The following is a 22,302-nucleotide window of genomic DNA, read 5'->3' as shown; positions in this document are numbered from 1 at the left end:
GCCACACCTTTTCTTCCCAGACTAATTCTGTCACTGATTATCTTGGAGTCATTAACAGAGAGGACCCTCCTCTCTGAGGAGGTGTTAGAACATGTACATTATAATGCAAACAAGCCTTACACCCATAGCATCTCTTGATACTCCAAATGGCCCATGGCTTCTTGCCCTGTCCTAGGAACAGGAACCATGTCCTGCTATCCCTACCAAGGCCGTGCTGGACTCTTGCAGTATACATTTCTGTTGGTTTTGTGTACATGGTTTCAGGGATGAATACTTTGCATTGAAAATGCCATTAAGGAGCTCATCACTGCCTGAGGATAATTTTCCCACTCTCAGTACTTTCTGACCCTGAAGTAACCTAGGCTATCTAGGACAAGGAACATTATCAAGAATAGAACACTTGGCATGGTGAATACCTCTGCTAACATTTACAGATGCCATGGCCCTGAAGTTCTGCAGCTGCAGGGAAAACTATCCATATTGGCCTGAGCCAATCACTCACAGGCTGTCTTGGCTCTCTGGATCTCCCACCATACCCCACTAATCACTCTCATCTTAGATGATTTGAAATTTTAACAGTACTATCTAAGCACCATGTATACAGGCCTGTATCACCATGCCTGGTTTAGTTGGCTTCCACTTCATGTAGCTGGTCATTACAGTTACAGGATGAATAAGATGAACAGTTACACTGAAGTATAATCAGATACGACTTAGCTCTGTGAGCCTGGTTTTCACCATTTATAGAAAAAGGAGAAAGGCCAGGCAGTGGTGGCTCACACCTTTAATCCCAGCATTTGGGAGGCAGAGGCAGGCAGATTTCTGAGTTCAAGGCCAGCCTGGTCTACAGAGTGAGTTCCAGGACAGCCAGGGCTACACAGAGAAACCCTGTCTCGAAAACCCCAAAAAAAGAAAAAAAAAAAAAAAAGAGCGAACTCTGCCCTAGTTCTTTGGTGAGTGTTAATAGATGCTGTGAAAAAGCAAAACAATATTGTTTATGGTTGGGAGACAGTGAGGCAGGAGGGCTGCATTTGATAGGAGACTTCTTCTGTTACTTGAGTTGGGACCACTGCCTGATCGCTGATTTCTTCACAATCTATTCCACATACTAGATTCTAGGTGAGCCAGAAATTAATAGTCAGATAATTCTTTAAAATAAAACAATAATAACCGAAAGAACAAAAATAATAAAGGACAAAAGAAAAAAAGGAAAATTGAAAATATGTTACCGTATTTAGTGTGCTAATCTGGAACACTGATGAAGACATAAGGTAACTAAGCCATCCTTGGGGACCTACCATGTTTTCATGTGCACAATTTAGCAATATGCTCAATCCATAGACTGACTATTTTCCCGTCTGTAAATGCATTCCTGATTTTCAGCTCCATTCTCTCCTTTAAAGTATTCAGATAATGACTAAATGTTTATTCAGCAGAGAAGTTCTCATCTGGAGGAATCAGACTTTTTCCAGCTGTGATCCCAGGGAAATTCTAATTGAATGGGATGCACTGTTTCACTGGACATTAGCCAAAGGGAGGATTTGAATGTCTCTTTAGATATGTATGTTTCTTTAGAATATACAATTCCTACTATGCTGGCATGTGGCAGGAATGACCCAGTGAGGAGTGAGGAGCTTTAAGGAACAATGGGAGAGCACCAAATGGGACCTGCAGGGTGCTGTCACTGACAGCTACAGGTAGCTGCCAAGAAAAAACAAAGAGTGGAGATCTGGAGGGGCTGACCAACTACAGCTGAGTGGATTCAGAAAGTACAATAGGAGACAGCTGGTTCTCAGGTACACAATAAGCTTTGCACTCTGGGCTTTTCATCCTCTTCCTTTGACATTCAAAGATTCCTCTCTAATAGTTCATCCATAATCCATGGCACTTTTGTAAATGCCTGATGTATGTAGCCTTAGAGTGATTTCTGTTTGAGGCCCAGGTTCCTCAGACAACAAACTTGATGTCATTCAGAGTCACCACCACTCAGGGCTCCTAAGTACATCAAGAAAGCAGAATATGATCCTATTCAGACAAATCAATCTTCAGGCTTGCATGTACCTTTTCTCTCCTTACAGGAAACAAAAATTACATTAACTGATATGTGTCCTTGCGGGCTCATATGAAATCGGATAATAATAATTTCAACTGTGAATCGTTTCATATGTTCCCAATAATTTCATGATTTTTCTTGCTTTGCTAGTTTCACCATACAAATATTTGTACGGTGTTTGTGGATATACACCTGTGCCATGGTGTGTAGCTTGCTGGGAGAGAAGACCTTACAGGTATCTGTTATCTACATCGACTAGGTAAGCTCTAGAGATAAAACCAAAGGAGTCATTAAGCCCCAAGTCCCCCTTTTTGTGTTTAAAATGTATTTATGTAAGTGCTGGTATGTGAGCATGCATATGTCAGAGCTTAACTGTAGAAAGGAGAGAAAATTTTGTACAAGTAATATGGGTTTCTCAAGAGACTAAACTCAGGTTTCCAGGCTTAGCCACAACCAACTTTACCCATTAAGACAATTCTCTGCCAATCATTTGTGATTTTGACAACAGTGTTATGAAGTGTTTACTCCAAGAATAAACTAACACATTGCAAAAAAAGGAGACAACAGTATACACTTTTCATTGGCAAGTAAGATTTATCATCCTTTGATGACAATATGTTTGTATTCTGAAAAGAAGAAAATATTTTACTAATGGAATCTTTTACCTACTCTTATTTGAGAATCAGCAGGAAGGCTTAGTGTAAAACATTTGTGGTATACAAAACTAGCAACCTGACCTTGAACACAGTATAAAGGTGGCCAAAATATAGACCCTACAAAGTTGTCTTCCAATCTCCAAATATATGTGGTGGCCTAAAATCCCATCATTACCTTATAAACACACACACACACATAGAGGTCACAAAAAATGAAATCTCATTGTTCTTACATAATGTAGCAGCTGTACATAGTTCCCACTGAAAGCTGTACTTGAAGATGAAGTACAAAAAGGATACGTGATACAGGCATGAAGAATTATGGGTCATCAAATAATACATATATATCCATAGCACAGAAAGCTATATTGTGAGATACACATTTGATTGGTGTTTATCCTACTTTATTACATGTGTGAGAGACAGTTGAAAATGATGCTTGGGATACACATGTGACCTATCAGTGTTTATCATAGCCCCTTGCATTAAGCATTTTAACATTAATATTATTAAAACATGTTGACAAAACAGAGCACATTGGGGGTACATCTTCTACTCGTGGACTTGTCCTCACAGGGTTGACACATAAGAATGAAGAGTTAAAATGTAGCCCTGTCTAATAGCAGACCTCCAAGCCAGGCCACATAACAAGCAACAACTCAAAGGAATTTGATAAAACATATAAAACAAAACCAGACAAAACAGCCCACAACCCTTTCCCAAGCACCCCTACTTGAAAAGTATGATCAAGCACAGCCTGATATTTGTATAAACAGTGAGGCACTTAGATGATAGGAGTCCCATTCTATACATTGCTGCAGAAAGCTACCTATCACCAGGTGAAAGCATATTCCAAGATGAACAGGAGTCACAGAAGGATGACAGGAACAGCCAAACAATCTCTCTGAATGGATTTGTCACACACAGAGCAAACTTTAATATCTACTACAAATGTTTCAAAATATAATCAACAACCACAATTAAGAATTTAGAAAGTTTAATCTAGAGGATAGCAAGGTCATTGTCCTGGGGAGTCCCTGAGGCAACATAGTTCGTGTCAGAACATTTTTCTAAAAGGCTGACAATCCAGCTGTTCTAGAATTAACATGTCTTCCCAGGGATGAAATCAGACAACAAACAATTAAAATATTAATTAAGAGGAAAAAAATCTCTGTAGCGATACCACTCATCTAGCTCTGGCTAATGCTGAAAGAGGAGCCAGGCCACAAGTGATTTTGTATCCTATATATGCTGTCTGTCATCCTTATGTCTCTTTTTGGTTTACACCCTAGGTTATACTGTGAACAATTTAAGGATGGAGTGGAGACTCCTTGGTTTAGCCACTTGGCAGTTGGGAGATTTACATAACAAATATATTTCAGCAAATATTTTTTTAAAGATTTATTTATTTATTATATGTAAGTATAATTGTAGCTGTCTTCAGGCACTTTTTCTTCTCCCTCCTGCCCTGACCCTCACTTTCTACTTACTCCAGCCCAGTTTGCTCCAGCAAATATTTCTTAAGTACACCAATACCCTGAAATACCAGCCCAGCCGGAGACTACAGTGAGAATAAACTTTAAAATAAAACAACAAAAATTAAAATTAAAAAAGATTAACATATTTCCTCAGTGTGATTTATTTGGAAAAGGGGATCTTCTCCCTTTCCTAGCTCCTTAACTAAATTTTAGCTCCTTTCTCCCCTGGAAAGTATTCAGTAAACGAGTATATATAATGCAGAGAAGTCCCTACCTAGAGGAATCAGTCATTTTCCAGAGATTCCAAGGGAAATTCAAAGTTCACGGGATCCACTGTTACACCACAACCAAAGGCAGCAATGTGAATGTCTCTTTAGAATATCTAATTCCTACCAGGAGGACAGGTTATAGGTTTGATGGGTGGGGACTGAAAGGCTTTATCGTCTAATTGGAGACTGCCACGTGGGGTATGCAGGGTGCTATCACAGACATCTCTGTGTAGTTGCCAAGGGGGGTGGGGGGTGGGGCAGGACAGGGGAAGAACTGGACAGGACTGACCCAGAACAGCTGAGTGGATACAGAGAGCACAATAGAAGGTAGCTGGGGTTCAGCTACACCTCAAGCATTGCACTCCAGAGGGCCGTTCTTCCTCTTTTACTTCCAAACACCCAACCACCACCACCACCACCACCACCACCACCAATAGTTCATCCATACTCCATGGTTCTTTCTGAATGCCTGTCATGCAGTTTTAGAGTGACTTCTGTTTGAGGTCCAGGGTCCCCTGATGACAGCCTTGCTGTCACCTAGAATCAACACCACTCAAGAGTTCCTAACTGGATGTTTTGTAGGCATCATGGAACCAGAATAGGATCCAATTCAGCAAGTCAATCTTCATGCATGCGTGTTACTTTTCTCTCACTACAGGAAGCATGAATTACATCAGAGGCTCACCTGACATGCATTGTTGTGGGCTCCTACTGCTGCCAAATGAATCCAGAAACCAGTCAGATTCTATTAGGAGATTTCAATAAAATGAGGTATGCTCTGTCTTTTTAGACTTTTTCTTGAGACAGAATGTCACTATATATGATGGCTGTCCAAGAACTCACTATGTACACCATCCTGGCCTGAAAGTCAGAGAGACTGGCCTGCCACTGTCCCCAATGTCCTGGGATTACAGGTATGTACCTCAAAGCCCAGCTGAGATTATTTTTCAATGGCTTATCTTTGAATCAAAGAATGAATGATAAAGATTTAAAAAGGAAATCTCATGTTTTTGATGTTCAGTAATACCTACTGATATTTCATAACAATGATTTAAACTGGCAAAATCATTTCATATGTTCTCAAAATCTGGGATATTTTCTTTGCTTTGTAATTCCTCCATGTAAAATTGTTTCAACCATGTTGCATGGATATACATGTGTGCCATGGCATGTAGGTAGCAGTGAGAAAACATCTTACAGGTGTTTATTATCTACTTCCACTATGTGAGTTCTAGAGATAAAACCCAAGGAAAACCTCCAACTCACACCTGTGGCTGCAACTCACGCCGTTGTTCCTTATTTTGTTTAACATTTTATATACTGCTGGTGTGTGCCATACATATGCCAGAGCCTAAGTATAGAAATAAAGATAAATTTGTAGTAATGAGCTGTACCCTCTGAGACAGTTGTCTGGCATGCATTTGTGGTTCTGAGAAAGTGTTCTGAAGAAGGGTTTCCACCTAAGAATAAAATAACACATTTTAAAAAAGAGTTAGCAGTACATCATTTTCTTTTACAAGTAAGAAGATCAACTTATACTGCTTCCCTCCATCCTTATATGACAATATAAGAAAAAAAACCAAAGATTTCTACTCTGTATCTGTGCAATATAGTACTTGAAGCACTAGCTAGCACAATAAGACAACAAGGGAGAACAAGGAGATACAAACTGGAAAGGAAGAAGTCAAGTGTCACTCCTCCAGGTGATATAATGGTATAAATATCTAATGTCTAAAATTCTTCCAGAGAATTTCTGAAGCTGATAAACCCCTTCACCAAAGTGACTGAAAACAAATTAACTCAAAAACAACAAACAAACAAACAAACAAACGTTAGTCCTCATTTATACAAACTATAAATATGTGGTGAAAGAAGTCAGTCACAATATCCATAAATAATATAAAATGTCTTGGTGTAACTCTAGCCAAGAAGTGAAAGATCTGTATTACGATAACTTCAAGTCCCTGAAGCAAGAAACTGAAGAATATATCAAAAGATGGAAAGATCTCCCATGCACATGTCCCCCATACCTCCAGGACACTTGCTCAACTATGTTAATAGCAGCTTTATTCCTAATAGACAGAAACTTCAAAAAAAACAAAACAAAAAACAACCTGTCCTTTCAAAAGAGGCATGGATAAAGGAAATGGATAAAGGCGACCCCTCGGGCATTAAAAACAAGGACATCATGCGAGCAAATGGATGGAACTAGAAAATGTCATCCTAAGTGGGGTAACCCAGGCACAAATGGGTATGAATGGTATGTATGTACTGAGTTATAAGTGGATATTACCGATAAAGCATAGGATAACCATGCAAAAATCCACAGACCCAAAGAACCCAAATAATTAAGAGGGCCCAAGGAAGGCTGGTTGAATTTTTCTCATAAGACTTCAGAGGTGGATAGTGGAATGGATCTGGGTAGGAGAAGAAATGGGAAAGGAAGCTGTAGGGGGAGAGGGAGGTACAGGTGCAGGGGAAGCAGAGGAAATCATGGAAATTGGTGGGGTAGGGATCCAGAAGGCATCTCTAGAACCTGCCAGGAACCTGGGACTAAGTGAAGCCTACAGGATGAATATTGCAAGACTCTAGCTAAAACTCCTAGGAGTGGAAGATGTGGATCATGAATTGGCCACTTCCTGTAGACAAGTAGATCTCTCAGTGGAGAAATAAGGACAGCACCCCATCCACAAAATCTTCTACCTAACATCTGTCCTGTCTGCAAGACAAATAGGGAAAGGGATAGAGCAGAGAAGGATGGAGTGGCTAACCAATGCCATTAAGGAACTCATCCCAGCCAGAGGATACTTTTTTGACTTACAGGAGAATCAGAACCTGAAGTAAATTTGGCTGTCTTAGACAGGAAACATTATGGAAATAGAAATATAACAGATGCATGACAAACCAAAACAATAGTGCTCTTAGTTGGAGGACAGTGGAGTTTTAGGCAGGAGGGTTATATATGATGGGAGACTTCTGTTCCTAGTGTTAGGGCTAGAGCCTGTGTCCTACCTACCCTACCCAGCTTGGCCCAATCATTCACACTCATAAGCAAAAAAGAGTAATCCAGCAGTAACATGCCCACCTATAAAAAGTGTTTCCTCGCTGGGCATGGTGGCGCATGCCTTTAATCCCAGCACTTGGGAGGCAGAGGCAGGCGGATTTCTGAGTTCGAGGCCAGCCTGGTCTACAAAGTGAGTATCAGGACAGCCAGGGCTACACAGAGAAACCCTGTCTCGAAAAACCAAAAAAAAAAAAAAACAAGTGTTTCCTCCTAAGACTGAACTGCTACATTACAAAGAGAGACCAATAGTATTTTATTTCCTTATTATTCAATTTGTCCTGTATTTCTCCATCCTTAGATGACAATAAATTTACAATCTAAAAAGAAGACAGTATTTAACTGATGTAATCTTTCACCTAATCTTATGTGAGCATCAGTGAGAAGGTTCAGTGTGAAAGGTCTGTGGTGAGCAAGGCTGCCAAGCTGACCTTGATCTCTGTATAATGATGGCCAAAATTAGAATCCACAAAGTTGTCTTCCAGTCTTCATATATCTGTGGTGGCCTAAAAACCCATCACCACATTCTACACACACACAACTGTAAAAAAAAATTAAAATAAGCCGGGCGGTGGTGGCTCACGCCTTTAATCCCAGCACTCGGGAGGCAAAGGCAGGCAGATTTCTGAGTTTGAGGCCAGCCTGGTCTACAGAGTGAGTTCCAGGACAGCCAGAGCTACACATAGAAACCCTGTCTAGAAAAACCAAAAAATAAAAAATAAATAAAATAAAATAAGATAAATCTCACTGCACTTACATCATTCTACATCTGCAGATAATTGCCTTAGAAGACATTAGTTCAAGATGAAGTGTCAATTGCATAACTTGCAGGACATCAATTAACATGGACTACCAAATAATATATACATACACATTGTATAGCAAGCTACATTGTGAGATATACAGTTGATTTCTGATTATTCTACATTATTACATCTCTATGAGATAGATGAATAGGATGCTTTGGGAATATATACCTAAAGTATTTCATGTTCTTTCTATTTCCATCTATTAAATTAAACATTTTAACATTAATGTTATTGAAATGTGTGGAGCAAACAGGATACATTGAGAGTACATCTTCTATCCCTGGACTTGTACTCAGAAGGCTGAGTATCATAAGATTGAGAGTTAAAACATGGGGGCTGGAGAGATGGCTCAGAGGTTAAGAGCACTGGCTGCTCTTCTAGAGGTCCTGAGTTCAATTCCCAGCAACCACATGGTGGCTCACAACCATCTGTAATGGGATCCAATGCCCTGTTCTGATGTGTCTGAAGACATGACAGTGTACTAATATACTTAAATTAAATAAAATCTTTAAAAAATATACAAATATATTTTTAAAAAAGTTAAAATGTAATCCTGACTAATGGCTGACATCAAAGCCAGGCTGCATAACAAACAAGAGCATCTCAAAGGAATTTGTGAAAATATGAAAAACAAAAATGAGCCTACCAATGCTTTCACCAGGAACCTTACTTGAAATGTATGATCACATATACCCTGATATTTAAATAAGTAATGAACCACATAGAAAATAAGCACTCAACTCAATTCATTGCAGCAGAAAAATACCTATCACCAAGTAAAGTGGATTTAAGGCTGAACAGAAGTCACAGAAGGAAGTGGAGAGCAGCCTAATAAACATCTGTCAATGGATTTGAAACACATAGAACAAAGTTTAATGTCTATGTCACATATTTGAAACTACAAACCACAGCCACAATTGCTGATCTCTACTACAAGACTTTAGTGAACGTGGGAAACAATTTACTTCCCTGAAGGCTATGATGAAGAACAGATGAAACAAGATGTTTTTGTGAAACTGAAAACATTGTGATGTCTACAGTCTATATCAAAGTCATTAACATGAACAGGATTATAAGTTTTTCTATTTCCTGACATCAAGATGATGTAAAAACACTTTAAAATATTTACACCCCTAGAAACATGGCCAACTAATTAATAAAATCTCATTCCCGGGAACAAGGTTAGATTTGGACATCTGCGATAAGAAGAGGCAACAGTTTAGTTTTCTTGGAAATCAGCATACACATGCACCCAAAGACACAGACAAATCTCATAATTAAAATTCAAGTAAGTTGGTGAACAAAGAAAATTTTACTCATGATGTTCTTCTATAAGCATTCATTACTATAACTCAGGGGTTGTAGCATCTGAAGGCTTATCCACAGAGCTTCTCTCCATCATGAATTGGCTCAAAACAATCAGATAGGCTTGAAGGCAGGGAAATCAATCCTTCTCAGTTGGTAGTGTCATTTGGGGAGATTTAGGAAATGTTCCCCTGCTGGAGAAAATAAGTCATTGGGGGTAGACTTCAGAGTTTACATCCTGTCTTAGTCAGGGTTTCTATTCCCACACAAACATCATGACCAAGAAGCAAGTTGGGGAGGAAAGGGTTTATTCAGCTTACACTGCCACATTGCTGTGCATCACTGAAGGAAGTCAGGACTGGAACTCAAGCAGGTCAGGAAGCAGGAGCTGATGCAGAGGCCATGGAGGGATGTTCCTTACTGGCTCATTTTCTCTGGCTTGCTCAGCCTGCTCTCTTATCGAACCCAAGACTACCAGCCCAGAGATGGCACCACCCACAAGGGGCCTTTCCCCCTTGATCATTAATTGAGAAAATGCCTTACAGCTGGGTCTCATGGAGGAACTTCCCCAACTGAAGCTCCTTTCCCTGTGATAACTCCAGCTGTGTCAAGTTGACACACAAAACCAGCCAGTACACTTCCTCACACCATGTCTGGTTCCCATGCTGTGTTTAAGGCTATAGGGTGAGGATGTGAGCTCTGAGCTTCCTTCTTTAGCTGCCACAAATGACACTTGTTGCCTTGAAACTGTCATGGTGACCCCATATTCCTTTGGAACCATAAGGCAATTTAAACCCTTTTAAAAGTTGCCTTCATGCTGAGGTTTAGTCTCTTGCTATGTACTGTAAAGCTAAGTACAGGACCCCAAAGCAAGTTTGCCCTAGAAAAGAGAAATTCTGCACATAGACCCAAGTGAAGCTATGGACCTTGCTCTCAAGTTAATTCCCATTGTTGCATAAAGATTACAACAATCAATGGCTGAGCAGAAGAGACATAGACAGGGCTTAGGAGAGGAACCACAAGGAGAAACAGTTAATAGAGAAAAAGCAGCCTTAGGTTAGGTCAATAATAGAATAATGGCCATGTGGGGTGACCACTTAGAGTTAAGCATAGCCCAGATAAAGCAAGGCAAAATATATGATGAAATTATTGGCTGAGAAAAACACATAATAGCATAGAGGATAGATATCTAACCAGCTCTTGTGCTGATTAAGGCTTATTATAAACATAAAGTTTGTGTGTGTGTTTTACCTGGAAAACAAATGGTCAAAGGTAAAGTAGAAACCCTGGTTTGGGATTAAATTTTTCTACAATACCTTAGACATTTTATCACAGCAACAGAGAAGGCACTAATATGCACCCATAGTGTTTTACACCTAAGTAATTTATTTCAAGTAATTGAAGTGAACTTTGAAATCAAAACCAGTTACCTTATCAATGAAATTCATTGGGCTTTTGTCCCTATGAGTTTATAGGTACGAACAAAACAGAGACATCATCATATTTGAGCAGATAGTTGACACTTGCTCGAGTTTTTCTCAAGGATGAATAATTTTGTGTAACTTAATATAACTGAGTTAGATAAGATTGTATCAAATCCATCAGAGTCGTAGACTGCCTCAATTGTGAGTTCTTCTAGATCTTAAAAGACTACTAGGATGACATGCAATCTTTAACAGATTGATCTCCTGGTAAAGGTTTTACTCTTGCATAAAGATATTCTTACTGTGAAGTTGCCTGCAGAATGGACTTTTCTCATCCTTTCCAAAACGACTGGTACATGAACAAACTTTACCACATTGCTTATTTTCATGAAGTTTCTTACATGTGTGTTATTTTACACATTAGGAGATAACTGTCACCTGCAAAGGCATTACCACATAATTCACACAGGGTTTCTCTCCTTTATGTGTTCTTTTATAAATTCTGAGATATGATATATGCTCTTTTATGTATTCAAAGATGACTGTGATATGCAAAGGTTTACCACACTGTGTACATTCATAAGTCATCTCTCTCTTTTTCTTTCCTTCCCTCCTCGCCAACACCCCTCTCTCTAGTATGTGTTCCTTGCTGCACTAGGAGATAACTGTGTTGGGCAGGATTTCTCTGTGTAGCCCTGGCTGTCCTAGAACTCACTCTGTAGACCAGGCTAGCCTCGAACTCAGAAATCCGCCTGCCTCTGCCTCCCAAGTGCTGGGATTAAAGGCGTGCACCACCACGCCAGGCTGTATGTATTCTTTTATGGCGTTGGAGATTATTATGTTGGGAAAAGGCTTTATCACATTCATTACATTTGAAGGGTTTCTCTCCACTATGAATCCTTTATGCTTTTGTAGAACACTGTACTGTGAAAAGGCTTTGTCACACAGATTACATTGGTAGGATTTCTCTCCAGTGTGTGTTCTGTAATGCACTTTGAGATGAGAGTAATGTGAAAAGGCTTTACCACATTGATTACATGTGTAGGGTTTCTCTCCAGTATGTGTTCTTTTATGATTTTGGAGATTATAATATTGGGGAAAAGCTTTCTCACACTGATTACATTTATATGGTTTCTCTCCAGTATGGATTCTTCCATGGCTTTTAAGATGGTGGTGATTTGTAAAGGCTTTATCACATTGATTACATTTGTACGGTTTCTCTAGAATACTGTACTGTGAAAAGGCTTTGTCACATAGATTACATTTGTAGGGTTTCTCTCCAGTATGAATTCTTTTATGCTTTTTTAAGATGACTGTGATTTGTAAAGGCTTTACTACATCTTTTACCTTAATAGGGTTTCTCTCTAGTATATAATCTTTCATGCATTTTAAGATGATTGTTCCTGGCATCAGGGGTGGGAACTGTGGTCTTGCTAGTATGTCTGCGCTGACCCGCCTGGTACCTTTCGGTTGCCTTGGAGGCCGCCTGCTCCCAGGGCTTCCGCGCGCGTGCGGGAGGCTGGAGAAGGTAGAGTCCGTCATGCTGGCGGTGGTGTACAAATTCAGCCCCGGTACAGGGAGTTTCCACAGTTTACCCGGTCCCAGGTGATCCAGGGCGAGTTCTTAAGCTCACTCATGTGGTTCTGGATTCTTTGGCGATTTTGGCATGACTCGGATGCTGTGCTGGGTTATTTTTAAAATCCAGATCCTTCACAATGGACAGATGAAGAACTGGGAATCCCTCCTGATGATGAGGACTGACGCTGTAAACTCTCTGAACAAGTAGGAGCAAGGTGAGACATTTCAAGAAATTACAGACTTCATTAAAGGAGTAAATTAAAGTGGCTTGCCAAAAATGAGAAAAAAAAAAAAAAAGGTTGTTCCTTCCAAAGGCTTTACCACATTGATTACATTCATAGGCTTTCTGTCCAGTTTGTATTCTTTTATGTATTTGGAGACTAGTATAAGGTGCAAAGGCTTCAAAACATTGAATCACTTCATAGGGTTTCTTTTCTGTATAAATCTTTTCATCCCTTTGTCCATGACTGTGACCATGTAAAGCAAAGGTTTTACCACATTGAGTATATTCAAAGGTTTTCTCTGCAATCTGACTCCTTTCATGTCTGTGAAAATAATCGATACATATGAAAGCTTTACCACATTTATTATACTGATGAGCATTTAATATATGGCTCAGTTTATCCATCCTTTTTCTATAAAAACTTATTCACATATTTGAAGAAAACTGGGAGCTTTATCACAATGAATGCACTCAAGGTTTTTCCTATCATATGTCTCCTACCACATTTGTAATTTGCAAAGTGAACCAGGAGAAATAGAAGCATCTCCAAATCCCTAGGACTCAAGTGAGTTTTCTACAGAATGAGGTTGCTGATGTATTGCCAATGACGTCGGAAAACCAATTAATTGTAAACTGTATCACATTAAAAAATTCTACTCTAACTGCAAACTACTACATATCTTCTAATTGTTATGGGAGAGAGAAGGGTACATTGTTTCCCTCAATATACCCTTTGTATACATGGTTTGGATCCACTATGATATATATGATATATGAAAGGAAGACTAACAAATAAAATGTTTGAACATTGCATTCACAGAGTTTGACTTTATATGTGCTATGAGGATTAAGATTACCCCCACAACATCCATGTAACTACAGATAAGTTGCACAATTTACTAAACATAGCAATGGCAGTACTAGTTGTACTCTGGACTATTTGTTCATTAGAAGCTTTGGACATAGTTTTATCACCCATTCAACATGTACACCTTTTGCAATATCAGATTCAATGGATTCCCACTTTAAAGGGTAGTTCAAATAGGGCTATGTTTCAAATGCCTGAGCTAAGGCATTGTTTCCATGTCCTCTTTCTTAATGAATGCCTTGCAAGATTAATTCAGATACTGCACATTCAGAAACATGGTTCTGTTAGACTGTAACAATCCCAATACGCTGAAAGATGTGCTTATTTACACTGTTGCTTCTCCTTAAAACTTCCAGGACATATTAAAACTCCTTCAGAAGCATATTTGTAGGAGCTTGCACATATAAATTACCTTCCATGTCTTCTAGAAATTTGATAATGTTCTTCACTATTTTGATTCTTTCCAACTGAAGCCTAAAATAGAGTAATAGAAAATGTATGATATATTATTGATAATTATGCAAACTGTAAGTTATTAACTTCAGTGAACCTTAGAGTCATGCATGATTTATTCACCTAATTCTTCTTCCATCTCAACTGAAATTATGAAAGAGCATCAATAAGAAAGAAACAATTTTCTCTAATTTTAAAAACGGAATGGAAATTCAGTCTTACCTATAGCATTGAAGTTCCTGTAGGTCTCTAGCATGACATCTTTGTAGAATTTCTTCTGGAAAGGATCCAGCAAAGACCATTCTTCCTTAGTGAAGTTCACATGAACATCCTCATAAGTCACTACATTCTAGAGCATCCCATACATGTGAAAAAAAGAAAGCACAGTATTGACAACATTGGGCATGTATTCTTCATAGACAATGTATTCATAGGATTCTGGGTCCTGGCACACTTATTTCCTGACACAAAAAGTTCTACTGTAACTACCAAGTCATTTTAGAAGGACACTTAATGAGGTTCACCCTTATCATTTCTTAGGCCTTTGAATAGGATATAGACTTTCTAAAGAAATGCCAATTAAGCCGGGCGTGGTGGCGCACGCCTTTAATCCCAGCACTCGGGAGGCAGAGGCAGGCGGATTTCTGAGTTCGAGGCCAGCCTGGTCTACAAAGTGAGTTCCAGGACAGCCAGGGCTACACAGAGAAACCCTGTCTCGGAAAAAAAAAAAAAAAAAGAAATGCCAATTAAGACACATAAAGAGAAGACAAGCAAACCCATCAACAGTACTTAGCCCACATCAAAGAAACTGTACGAATAACTACTAAGTATAAAAAACAATAAGCATGCAGGGTCTATTTGCTCATGCCTTTAATGTTGCAGTCAGGAGACAGAGGCAGAAGTATCACATAGAGTCAGATGCCAGAGTGGTGTATGCATTGAGTTCTAAAATAGCCAGAGGTACATAGTACCTTAGACACTGTCTCCCCTGAAAGAATCGATGAACAAAACCAGAAAGATAGAAAGAACTCATAGGTTTTAACTTAAACTCTTAAGAGAATGATACATGGGCTGGAGAGATGGCTCAGTGGTTAAGAACACTGACTGCTCTTCCAGAGGTTCTGAGTTCAATTCCCAGCAACCATATGGTGGCTTACAACCATTTGTAATGGGATCCAATGCCCTCTTCTGGTCTCTCTAAAGAGAGCAACAATATACTCACACAGATAAAATAAATTTAAAAAATGCATCTTTTAAGTCGGGTGTGGTGGCGCACGCCTTTAATCCCAGCACTTAGGAGGCAGAGGCAGGTGGATTTCTGAGTTCGAGGCCAGCCTGGTCTACAAAGTGAGTTCCAGGACAACCAGGGCTATACAGAGAAACCCTGTCTCAAAAAATCAAAAAAAAAAAAATATATATATATATATAGAGAGAGAGAGAATGATACATCCAGTTAAGACATATATTCATATTCTAGAAACCTGAGGTGTCCCAGTTTGAATAGTAACATTAATAAAATGTTACCAAAGGGAATATATTTTTAAACAGTTTCAATTGTACAGAAGAAAATATTATTTAACAATGCTCAGATGTAAACAACATAGGGCAAGAGAGATAGCGCAGCAGTAAAGAGCTCTTGCTGGTCCTGGAAATAAGTGAGCTCAATTGCCTGTATTAGCAGGGCGTTCACAGCTATCTATTATTCCAGTTTCAGGAGGTCTCAGGGCATCTTCTGTCTACTGTGAGGACTGGGCGCACATGGGGTATGTGTTCATGCATACAGGGAAAGACTCAGAGTCTTGCTAACATAAAGTCAAAACAACACAACAGGTAGAAAGAAGGTCAGCACCGGCCATCCAATAACTGAAAAGGTTCAGCAGTATTAATACCATGAATACTTCCCATCTTTGGAAATACAAAGATAATGTCTGCGAAATTTCAAAAATCAAGAGGTGGGTGATGCTCAGCACAACAGTGTATGCCTGACATTACAGGCCCATCTGTCAATTAAAAAGAAAAGAAAAAAAGTCTAGTATATTGGCCCACATTTGTTCCCAGCACCTGGAAGCCAGAATCATTTCATCTCTATGTTCAAGGCCTGCATAGTCTACAGCCTATTTTAGGGATAGCCACGGCTACATAGAGAAACTTTATTTTCTAACATAAAAACAAAATTTAAAAAAATATTAGGTGAACAAAATAGCTTAGCACTGAATAGAAACTGCTTCTACTGTATCTTATGTAATTTATGGGAAGGCATGACAGCATGAGAAGGAAGCTGAAGGATGAGTTTCAGCCAAAACAGGAGAGGAAATGGATTAAATCTATAGAAACTCAAATCCCATCTCAATAAGGAATTGTATCTTGAAGGCCTTCTTCTACAAATGCCTCCATACTCTCCCCATGGAAAGACACCATGTTGAGACAAGTGTTTAAAGACAACATATCTGGAAGCTCTTTGATGCAACAAAGTATGCTCTGGCATTGGTCACTATTTGCATGGATCTGTTAGACCACATTCCATTATTTGGGGAACTTAGGATAGAAACTCAAGCTAGAAAATAAAAGTGACTTCATGGACAAACATTGTTTCCTGGCTTGCTCTCTTGCTTGGTCACTAGTTAGCAAACAGCTATTCTGATTATGGGAGGGCCTCAATTGTCATTTCCTCAGATGACTGTAGGGTCTCAATTGCTGACAACTTAAGAACATTAGAAGACAGAGACAATAATATAGGAGAAAGTTTTAAAAACACCAAACCACCTTGTTAACCATATCAGTCATATGAGTGGTAAAAATCCCAACACTGGAAAACACAGATTTTCCAAGAAATGAGAGAGGCAATCCTTTCAGGCTAAGAAAACAGAAAACTGTTTCACCATAGAAGTTCCCAACCCAACAAAAACTCCAGGAACTTACAGTAAATTATCAGAAGACCTAAAAAGGTGAGCATTTATCATATCCTAGAGAAACTACAATATAGTTAGATGGTACTCTCTCTCTGTGCCATGGAACTGAATTTGTCTAAATCACGCTGTTGGGACTGGTGGTAGTAGAAAGTTAAAAGGATTCTAATCAAGTAAGGATAAAGGGTGATCAGCACCTCCATTCAACCAGTTTCTAAACTATTTGTAAGACTTATGCAGTGAAAGTGGATTGTGGAAGAGAACATTCAGAACTTCCAGAAACCAGACCTCAAGTTTCCCTACTTGCCCACAGTGCACACTGGACAGTGATGGTATCAGCACCACAGCATCCAATGGTGACAACTGCAGAGCCTACCCTCCCCAAGGAATTCACTCTCAAGGAGGAAAGAAAGCCATGTGCCTCTACCCAGATCAACACATGTATCAGCACCACAGCATCCAATGGTGACAACTGCAGAGCCTACCCTCCCCAAGGAATTCAATCTCATGGAGGAAAGAAAGCCATGTGCCTCTACCCAGATCAACACATGTATAAACAGAACAGTGTGGCTCACAGTCCATCCTAGTTCCAAATTGGATTCTGATAGTTCCACAATGTGCTCTTTCTGGTCTGGGGTCAGTGGTCTTCACCCTCTCCATGGTAGGACTGCGGTCTCCCTCAGAGCTGCAAATAGCTGTGGCTGAGGAGAATCCTAGAAGAACCTGCATGCTATCTCCCACCAGTGCTTCTGACTGCTAGGCCTGCCCATGTCCCTCATTAGCTTGGACCACCCAGCTAGTCCACAGGATTGTAGTAGGTTCTGCAAAAGGACAGAAACTTCAGAACACTCATGAACTGGTCTTTTTTTCCTTCTCAATGGCCAGTCAGGGCACAGCCTAGAAGGTGTTGTAGAACTATCTTCCAGGACCTCTGTGGCAGAGTCAAGACTGAGGGTTCAAAGTAATTCTCAATTATGTAGGATAGGGCAAGCCTGCGCTACAGAAGATATTGCTATGAACAGAGGCAAAAAACCAAAGACGTCTGGAAAATGAATTGAAATCATTTTCATGATTTGGAATCATTGAAATCATGTTTGGGAAACATGGGAAAATTGAAACAAGGGATTAAGCTGTGATTCTTTTAAAAATAAAATTTAAAAGGTAATGCCAACAATGGACTTTGGGGGAACATAAATATAATTGCAAAAAATGCATAGTTATCTTGACTTTGAAAAAGTCGGAGGAGCCGGGCGTGGTGGCGCACGTCTTTAATCCCAGCACTCGGGAGGCAGAGGCAGGTGGATTTCTGAGTTCGAGGCCAGCCTGGTCTACAAAGTGAGTTCCAGGACAGCCAGGGCTACACAGAGAAACCCTGTCTCAAAAAACCAAAAAAAAAAAAAAAAAAAAAAGAAAAGAAAAGAAAAAGGCGGAGGGGAGGAAATAGCATTAATAAGATACTTTTTCATCTTGCCCCTTTAAGGACTGCTGAGTCATGTAACCTGACACACACACAGCTGCAGCCAATGAATGGGCTGTCTCAAATATCTGAGCTGAATAACTATGTCAATGACGACCGCACATATCCACAAAGGAAAGTACTCTGTCAATTCAATATTCATTGGATCAACGTAATCTCTCCAAATTGTACACCCACCAATCTTGTGTGTTTATATTAAAATGGATAAATGAACACTTGTTGGGAAATTACAAAATCACCCACCCTGGGTCAATCGGGTCCTTCTTCATAATGGTGAAGAAGTGCAGCTGAGTGCCTTAAACTTTAGTTAGTTTCCGATGTAGCTATTGCCTACTCTGTTTCACTCTGCACTGTACACAGGATACTGTTCCTCCTGTTCCAGTCTGAGGGCAGAAGCCATGCTACACGTGCAAATCCTTTCCCTGTTTCTGCAATGCACATTTCATTCCATGACTCAAAAGGGTAACTTTAAATCTCTGTTGTGCTACTTCCCTTTAACTTAATAATTTAGAAACTTTAATCAAGAGGAAATCAAGGTCATTGCCCAGGGGAGCAACAGGCTTCGATCAGTGCCAGTGCCCCTGAGGGCACAAAAAAGTTGTGTCAGAAACATTTTTCTAAAGAGCTGAAAATACAGCTGTTCTAGAATTAACATGTCTTCCCAGGGAGGAAATCAGACAACACACAATGAAAATTCTAATTAGGAAAAAACAAATCTCTGTAACAATACCATCTAGCTGGTTAATGCAAAAGGAGGAGCCAGGCTAGAAGAGATTTTGCATCCCATATATGCTCTCTTCCTTATGTCTTTTTTAGGTTGACACCGTAGGTTATATTGTAAACAACTTAAGGATGGAGTAGAGACTACTTGGTTTAGCCACTTGGCCATTGGGAGATCTGCATAACAAATATATTTCAGCAAATATTTCTTAAGTACACCAATACCCTAAAACAGTCGGCCATTCTTTAGTGACAGAGTCCTAAGTGTAAGGTCCCAGAGGGTACAAACTATAGAAAAAGTTGGAGGTAGAAAATATAAAAGCTGGGGCGCTTGACCAGGAGGTAAGGCTTCTGCTAAATAAGGCAGCTTCTGAAGAATAGCAGCTTGTATACTACCTACCTACAGGGGGAAAACAGAAAGAAGTCAGCAGAAACTAACTCACAATGGGACAAACTAAAGAGGGATCTAATCAAGCAACGCTGTTCATTGAGAACAGGGTACTCTCACCAACATTACTGACCATGCCTACAGTGGTTTGGAAGTTATATCTGTCCAATGTGGTAGGAACTGTTGAAATCTCAGGATGAGAGACATCCCCTCTCCAAAGGATCTGGACCCAGACCATTACCAGCTCTTCCAAGCATATGACTGGTTTTAGATAAGAGGCTGAGTTTTTTGTTTGTTTGTTTGTTTGTTTTTGTTTTTGTTTTTTAATACACACCTCAAGGCCCTAGGGAAAGGTCCCAGGTCCTAGACCACAGACTGGTACAGGCTCTAAGTTGTGGCTGGGTTTGAGAAGGAGCCAAGTAATTCTCTACCCATGAAGGTCTCGGTAAAAGCCTTGCTTGATCAGGACAGTCCTCACCACAACAGTGTTTTTCCTTTTCAAATGGTGTCACTAGATGTCTTGCCCATGTGACAGAACAAAGCTTTTCTCAAGAAAAAAGGGGTCCTTCATGGCACACCAGGCCTTTCTGTTGGTTAAGACCCTAAAATGCTCCATAGAGCAGCTTGTTAAAGGGCTGGTCTTTGGTCTGGGGATGGGCCTAGTGGCTGTTTATTAGTCAGGGTTGTCTCCTTTGTTATGACCTGGAGTCATATTTCCTGACAATCCTGATGAACAACCCTGTGTACCCCAGCATCCTAATCTCTAAGATGCTCGGTTACCATTGCTACTTACTTGTGGGTGTTTTAGAGGCAGTCCCTCCCTCAGTTAAATTCTTCTAGGTGTGACTTACTATTTCCTAAGCATTGGAAAATCCTTTACATCATAGGTTCTACTCTTTATTATCACAGCTTAATATCAGAGTGTTACTCAGCACATGACAAGGTGTTTAAAACCTCCACAAAATTAACTTTAAAGGAATCTTACATTTAATCTTAAATGTCAAGGGCACAACTTCTAGAACATACCAGAGAATCTAGGCATCTCTGAACTTGGCAGCCTACCAAGGATATTTCTACACACAAGACCAAGTGCTATGTGCTGAAGAAGTAACAAAATTCGAGGCTTTTGGGCCCAGGCTTGGGAGTGTGGCTTTTGTGGCTTAGTGCTCCAGGTGCTGGTCATAAAACAGATAGCAACATTCCTTCCTCCACCCACCCGCTTCCTGGGTTCAAAGAGTGTTCATTCAAAGAATGGCACCCTGACCATTACTGGAACCTACAATGCAAATGTGCTATCTTTAGGGGCTCTTAGATTGTTAGGGGCTCTTAGAAACTGTCTTGAGAGATAACCTGACACTTGTGACTTTATACTTCCTTGTGACTCTTAACTGGTATTTTTGGTATTTTCCAACAATGCCCTCCCCACCTCCTTGAGTTGTGGTTTCTTCCTTTAAATACCCCCTTACTCAGCTACTCGGGGCGCCATGGTCCTCTACCCCTGCGTGGTGTATGACCATGGGCCCGAGAGCGCTCTTGAATAAAAATCCTCTTGCAATTTGCAGCAAGACCGTTTCTTGTGTGATTTGGGGCGTCGCCTCTCCTGAGTCAGAATGTGGGGGAGTCCTTACGTTGTGGGTCTTTCATTGCAGATGTAGCTCCCATAATGAAGTTATTCAGATGCCACATTGAAGTTCATCAAAGTGGCTAGGACCACAAGGAACCGAAAAGTGGTTGCATCTGGCCACTGATTCCCACCCAGCCAAGGGAAGTGCCCAGTTTCCCAGCTTCAACTGCTTATGCCCCTGCTCTTTCAGGTTAGAGGCAGCTGTCACAGGCTCACCACAGAGCTGAACCTCCAGTGTGGCAGAAAGTACTCGAAGAACCCTCCTATTCTTCTGATTGGAAAGGACTCAAGAAGCTGAAGGGGCTGGGCGGTGGTGGCGCACGCCTTTAATCCCAGCACTTGGGAGGCAGAGGCAGGCAGATTTCTGAGTTCCAGGACAGCCAGGGCTACACAGAGAAACTCTGTCTCAAAAAAAAAAAAAAAAGAAGAAGAAGAAGAAGAAGAAGAAGCTGAAGGGGATTGAAACCCCTTAGGAAGAAGAACATTATCAACCAACCAACCCTCCCCCCAGAGCTCCCAGGGACTAAACCACCAACCATACAGTACACAGGGAGTGTACCCATGGCTCCAGCTGCTTAAGTAGTAGAGGATGGCCTTATCTGGAATCAATGGGAGGGGAGGCCCTTGGTCCTGAGGAGATTCTGCCCCAAGGTAGGGGAATGCTAGAGCAGTGAGGCAGGTGTGGGTGGGTGGATGGGAGAGCTCCCTCATAGAAACAGTGGGTAAGGAGAATGGGATAGGGGGCTTGCAGAGGGGAAAGCAGAAAGAGGATAACATGTGAAATGTACATAAATAAAATAACCAATAAAATAATTTATAAAAGAAATAAAATTTGAAATGTGAAAAGTATTGACTCTTTAAAAAGAAAAACATCATTAAAAAAAAAAAACCCACATATCTCTACATATTTTGAAAAACTGCAGGCCATTCCCTGGCAGAGAGAACGGCATAAGAAGATACAATCTGATCTCACCCCTATGTGCAATGTTTGCTGCCGAGAGATGTAACCT

General features: G+C 40.2%; 1 pseudogene; it reads left to right on the top strand.

Moving 5' to 3' along the window:
- Window positions 1–12,493: 12,493 nt before the first annotated feature.
- Window positions 12,494–12,816, top strand: LOC147000925 (NADH dehydrogenase [ubiquinone] 1 beta subcomplex subunit 2, mitochondrial pseudogene; annotated as a pseudogene).
- Window positions 12,817–22,302: the final 9,486 nt, after the last annotated feature.

This window comes from Mus caroli, unplaced genomic scaffold, assembly GCF_978045245.1.
Source record: "Mus caroli unplaced genomic scaffold, Mus_caroli_1 scaffold_15, whole genome shotgun sequence".
Classification (NCBI taxonomy): Eukaryota; Metazoa; Chordata; class Mammalia; order Rodentia; family Muridae; genus Mus; species Mus caroli.
The sequence above is the reverse complement of the archived record's forward strand: the minus strand, read 5'-3'. Positions and strand labels throughout refer to the sequence as shown.